Consider the following 6,371-nt stretch of genomic DNA (forward strand, 5'->3'; position numbering starts at 1 on the left):
GAATTTTCCTCGAGGCTTCTTTCTTTACTTTTTCAAGTTCTGCTTCATATCTGCACTTCATATTCATCATTTCCGTCTCCAGTTACCTACTAGCTAGCTCACTCTCTAAGAGAATATCTTGAGGTTCTAACCAACAGGAAATTTGAATGCACTTTTTATAGGACATACAACATATTTTACTTGTTGGGCATGCCAAGCTAAGTATCCAGTGGTGACCTCATCAGTGAATCATCCTTGATCCACCCGACTTGTTTTCTTCCATGCTTGAATAATATCTTGGATCTTCTTAAGGGTTCCCGGCTTGCCGTATGTGAACTCCAATTGGTTGAGCCTGTGTGTCATTGGTACAAATTGCTCAGATCCAAATTGCCTCCATACCATTATTGGGGCATAACTGATTACTCCCCAAGGTCCCATCAATGGTACCCATGGTTCGTCTCCACACTTGTACATCACTTGCATCCTAGGCATCCAAGGAGCCCTCTAGGTCACCTCCACACTTATAAACCTCTAAAGTCTGGCAATCCATTCTTCTTTTCTCTTACAGATTGGCCATTCGTGAATAGGACAACTTGATGAAAGGAACGGCTTTTGGAATCTATCAACCTTGCACTCAAAGTGGCTCTTTATCCATATCGTGAGAAGTTGGGCACATCCGATGAAACGCCTTTCACCTTTTCGACGACAATAATTCAGTGACCTTAATGTCTCAATTATGATGGTTGGAGCTGGATTGATGTTCCTCGTTACTTGGTCAAAGAAATCGATGATTGAAACTTCAACATGCCATAGGATTTTTGGGAAAATTACCAACCCATATATTGCCAACGCAAAGGCAAGATGACCTTGTTCATCTTTCTTGTGTTTCTTAATCTAATTATTCAAGAAAATCCATGAAAGGCATTCAGTGTCTCTTTTTTTCTTCAAGTTCTGATTAACCTCTTCGGTAGTGACATCTAGTAACTTGGCTAATTTCCTCTGATGCCTGATCTTTTGAGCCTTTCAATATACCTTGGCAGGTTGCATTTGATCTATGAGGAGTAATGATGAATAATCCTTTATTGTCGGTGTCATATCTACCTCATTGAACACAAAACACCAGTGAGAAAGATCCCAAAACTAAGTGATTGCCCTAAGTAGCTGATCGTCTACATGCATATAGAGAAGCCATGCGATGTGCCCATACTTGGCGCAGAAATTGTCTCGACTATTACGCCTCCATTGCTCCTAAATGTCTGTCATTTCTGAAAGGTCGTTTTGTCTGAGATCAAGATGAACCTTCTCTAGGAGAGTCGGGATATGCCCTTTAGCCAAATAGTCCCTTTCGGTTTGTTGGGCTTGTTTCATTTATAGTTCAACCTCATAGTCATTCCTGTATTTATTGAATGAGCTAGCCGATGCCGATGCCATAGATGTAATCAAGATTCCTTCAGTCAAATAGTTATTGTATAGCCAATATTTTCCTATATGCAATGATGCGAATGGATGCATGACAGATGAAAGAAAGAGAAAACGAATATTCAAGTCAGTATAGTGGGTTACATTAACTTGCATAATAATAAAAAAAATAGTAACCATTGTCATGGGTATTTATTACGTCGTTGGACGTAGCCTATTCCACGACTTTTATTATTTTTGGTGAGGAATTAAAGCAGAGGATGTAAAAGGAGTTCCTTCACGTGTGCCTAATTCAAGGTCATACTCTTTAACACGTGGGTGAAGCTCTACCTAGGGAAAGGGTACTTACGACACTCTATATGTTGGGTTTGGTTTTGATTTCGGCTAAATGTTCCCAAATTGTTCCTCACTATCATCCACTCGGACTAGTAAGGCACCTCGGTCCTCACCCATTATAGGCTTCAAACGGACTAGGTTCAATTTGAGTGGGAGTGTTCACTAGCCCATGCGGAGGTTATCGCCTCATGAGAGCATAGCTACTAAACTCCCTTCTAGTAAAGGATAAAGCCTGGGTAGAAGGCTTATGCATGAATGCAACATGTATCGTGCGTGTGGAGGAACGTGCCAACCTTTGCCAGACAATCTCATATCCCTCTATCCTAAATTCCCCACAATTTAAAAGAGCAATAAAACAATGATTATAAAACTTCTAATGCACAAAATCATAATGCACAAAATAAATTTTCGAATTTAAAGGAAACACTAGATTATTTGGGGCTTAAGATAACCTATGATTAATTATGGCTCGACTCTCTTTTATCCCCAGTGGAGTTGCCAAGCTGTCTTAACATGCTAGGTTTGGGAACTCGACCACTAGACGTGGGAAAATTTAAGGAGTCGCCACCAATCTTTTTTTTTTTACCTAGGTGTGATTGGTCACCTATTTTGTTCTACTTGACGAAATCCTAAATTAATTTTAGGTCTGTTGAAAGAACGATGAACTGGTCTACGTATCTTTTAGATTTGGGTTCGAGACTACGGTTACGCACAGGGAAGGGTTAGCACCCCCGTGACGCCCGTTCCACGAACGGTACCATTTAATCATATGTCATTAACCTTATTCTTATGTTTCCTTAATTATTATTTATTTAATTTATCTCTTATTCTATTAATCAAGTCAAAATATTTTACGGGTTTGGCGTACACGTGATGCAATTGTGAAATGCATGGCATAAAATCGGGATAATGCCAAACAAAAATCTTTTATTGAGCGTACTTTCTGAATCTGCCCATCATACTGGTGGGATCTGAGAGTATTCTATTGCCTAGGGAAATACCTTAGAAACTCGCCTTTGTAAGTTTACTGGGTAGATCCCACCTTCGGGATAGTCGTTTGCGAGTAAAAAAAAATAGTGTTTTCATGAATGCAAATCTTAATAAGGGTAAAAACCTTTTATTAATGATATTTCTCCTAACCCTCCCATCATACTGGTGGAGCTCAGAGGTATCTTTTTACTTAGGGAGTGTACCGGTGAAATTCGTGTTGGTGCCTTTAATATGTGCTAGAAGGGGGTGTGAATAGCACAATTTGGCTCTTAATTGGATGAGGAACTAATTTCCAAAACAAAGAAAGTAAAAATAAAGTAGACAATGGACAGCAATTTATAGTGGTTCGGTCCAAGACCTACATCCACTACCTTGATTATCCAACCAAGGATTTTCCCAGCAATTCACTAAGAATCCGGTGAAATTCACAAGCTTCCACCAAGCTTTTACAATGGCTTTTCGTAGGCTCAGTCGCAACCTTTACATTAGTTTTTCCTGGGCTAAATTAGAACCCAAAGTGGTTTTCCAAGGCTCAACCACAACCTATAATATTCAAGCTTTCCCAAGCTTGAACAACCCCTTAGAGTGACTCCCTCACTCTAAGTATACAAGAAGAAGTGGTAAAAGAAAGTACCTATGATCACTGGATGATCTGATTGGTACAGGATTGAGAGCTAATCACAAATGCAAAGAGTAGGCTTTGAGGTGCAAACAAGTGCAGTGAAACTTTTATGATTTTTCAACTTTCTATAGCTCAAATCTCATTCAAAGCTTCAAAAAAAAAAACTTTTTCATTGTTAGAAGACCCTTTTATACTTAGAGATGCAACTCTGATGGCAGTTGGGCAGTTTATGTCTGTTGGAAACAGTTGAAAATGAGTTTTAGCCGTTAATCTGTCTTGTAGTGCTCTGGTTCAAGTTGTAGACAGAAAGCTCTTAGTCGACTAACTTGATTGACTAAGTTGATTCTGTTTCTGGTTTGCAAATTCTGGCAGAAGACACTTAGTCGACTGACTTGGTTGACTAAGTTGGTTCTGTTTCTCAAACTCTTCAGCTCGTTTTTTCTCCAATTTGAAATTTGGTCAACAAATGTTCTTCTCTTTTTCACCAATAAGCTTCCTCCTTGTTATTTAGTTATATCTTGTTGAATTTATCCTTCTTTTTCTTTCAAAAATACTTTTTGTATGGTCAAGAGATTAATTTCATATAATAATTTCTTGCACACTTAAATAAAGGAATTAGACACAAATGAGTGGGATTGTTTTATTATCATCAAAAACTAATGGAGCCAACAATTCGTGTCACGACCCAAATTTCAGGCCATGACCGATGCGAGGGCTCAATGGACATAGCCTACTAAGCCCAAGCAAGCCTAGCTAAATTATCTTGCTCATTATTCTATCAAATTACTAAAGTCACATTTTATAATTTAGAATCCAGTTAAAGCTATTCATTGCCAACTTATAATGGCCTTACCAACTAATATACATGTGTTGTCTAAACGTATGTCTTAATAATTTACATTGGGTCTGTCTATACACAACAAAAGAGTACTCGACTTTCAGCTAAGAGACTCGGACGAATGTACAGCTACTGAATGTCGAGACACCTACCAAGGGTCGAATGCACAAAGACACTTCAACCTAGTTACCAGCTGCCTCATGATCTGAAAACATGAAGTTGAAAATGGTGAGTATAAACCCAGTGAGTGAACAAGGAAGGGAACAAGCAATAGTAAGGAAGGATTTAAAAATCATGATGCACTTATTTCAAAACAATGCAATTTAATTTAGTGCTTATCAAAACCCCTCAAGAAAACCCCAATTAATTAAATCACTTAATGTAAAGGGTCCATGCTTAATAAAAGATTTGAAGAATGAAAATTTTAATAACTTTCATGCAATTCGAGTCAAGTAGATGATGGGTCTTCACTGCAGTGGAAAGGCATTCTCGTTACAGCGACATTTGACTTAAATTATCAACTGGCCAAGGGTTTCTTAGCTGGCCGAGGGTTTCTCACAAAACCCCTCATTTTAAACTTAATTTGTTTATTCCTTAATGTTAGAAGTCCATGCTCAACTATGTTACCAAAGAAGTGGAAAATAGAGCAGCAATCGATCAAGATACTAAGTGAAACAGAAAGTTTTTCGCTGCAGCGAGATTCAAGGCATAAAACACAAACTTTCTCGCTACAGCGAGAACCATGTCTGGTGAAACCCTCGAAAACCCAAGAGTTTCTCACTGCAGCGAGAATGAATCTCGCTGCAGCGAGAAACAAGGCACCAGCAAAAATTCCCCATTTCCTCAAGAAAAGGCCACCTTATTCACATGACCAATGCAACATGAAACACATATAAATTTCCAAAGCTTAACATGTCAAATTTCACATGCATTTCAACCATATACATATTCATGAACTTTCCATGACACACATATCTATATATGTATATATATATATATATATATATATATCCATCATCATGCACACTCTCCCATTGTCATCAATTCATGTGCACTCCCCACTAGCACATGGCTGGGTCAACATCGACTTATGCGCACTCCTACTCGGACATAACCGGTCATCATCGGCTTATGGGCACTCCTACTTGCACATAGTCGGGTCATCATCAGAGTATGCGCACTCCTACTCGCACATAGCCGGGTCCACATCAACATACGAAAGAAACACCTAATGCATATTATACATATCATCATATTGTGATAACACATAAACCATTTATATAGCACATTTTCACAAGATAAAAAAACTTCACCAAAGGCTTGTTCCCAAGGTACATTTTTAAAGAAAAGCTGGACAAAATCTTTCAAATGTTTGTACAATTACATTCACATTCCCAAAACAAATTTTGAAATGCAAGTCCACTCACCGGTATTATTTGAGCCTTTAGCCGATCCTAACTTCCTTAATTGTTCAAATGGGATGATGGGGCTTCGTTGGGACCTATCATCACATTAGCATCACCAATTTGTCAATTCACATACTTATAAAGTCTAAAGCTTTCTCTTAGCTAGCTTCTAATTGCCATTTAGATGGCTATCTATTTTCACTACCCTAATCACTCTAAAATGAGTGGATAACCTCAACTACAAACATTCACAATTCCCTAAAATATCTACCAGCACATGCTATCCATAATTTTCGTAATTAAAACAAATCATACTTATAGGTATATATTTATGAAAAATTTTAAAATTGACACCCTCTACTCACCTTGGTAGCTTGAAACTTTGAAATTCTTTCCAATAAATTTTCCAAGCTATTATGGGAGCTTTCTCTCTCTTTCTCTAAACACCTAGCTAGTGAGAGAAAGTATGAAAGTGAGATTTTTCAAGGGTTTTTAAGTTAGAGAGTGAAAGAGCACAAGGATTTCATGAAAAGGTGCACCGAGGCATGAAAATTGGAGCTAAAGAGAAAAAGTTATGGAAGCTTGAAGAGGACTCCCATGGTGGATAAAGAAACGTGAGAGGGAAGAAGAAGAAAAGCTGCTGGAGAATGAGGAAGCTGTTGAAAGAAAGATATTTATAGCTCATACTTATCCAACTCCCATTGAAATTATGAAAATGCCCTTTAGCAAGTTAACTTGTTCTTATCCAATCCTTTGTGTAATTTTTTTTTATTCTTTTGAC

General features: G+C 38.0%; 1 long non-coding RNA gene across 1 annotated transcript; it reads right to left on the bottom strand.

Annotated features, from left to right (window-relative positions):
- On the bottom strand, positions 5,371-5,991 carry LOC108660907. The gene is made up of 3 exons (XR_001926610.1): positions 5,956-5,991; positions 5,612-5,685; positions 5,371-5,412 (listed from the first exon to the last, which is right to left on the bottom strand). It is a non-coding gene; the product is annotated as an uncharacterized LOC108660907 (long non-coding RNA).

This window comes from Theobroma cacao, chromosome 2 (genome assembly GCF_000208745.1).
Source record: "Theobroma cacao cultivar B97-61/B2 chromosome 2, Criollo_cocoa_genome_V2, whole genome shotgun sequence".
In the NCBI taxonomy this organism is placed as follows: domain Eukaryota; kingdom Viridiplantae; phylum Streptophyta; class Magnoliopsida; order Malvales; family Malvaceae; genus Theobroma; species Theobroma cacao.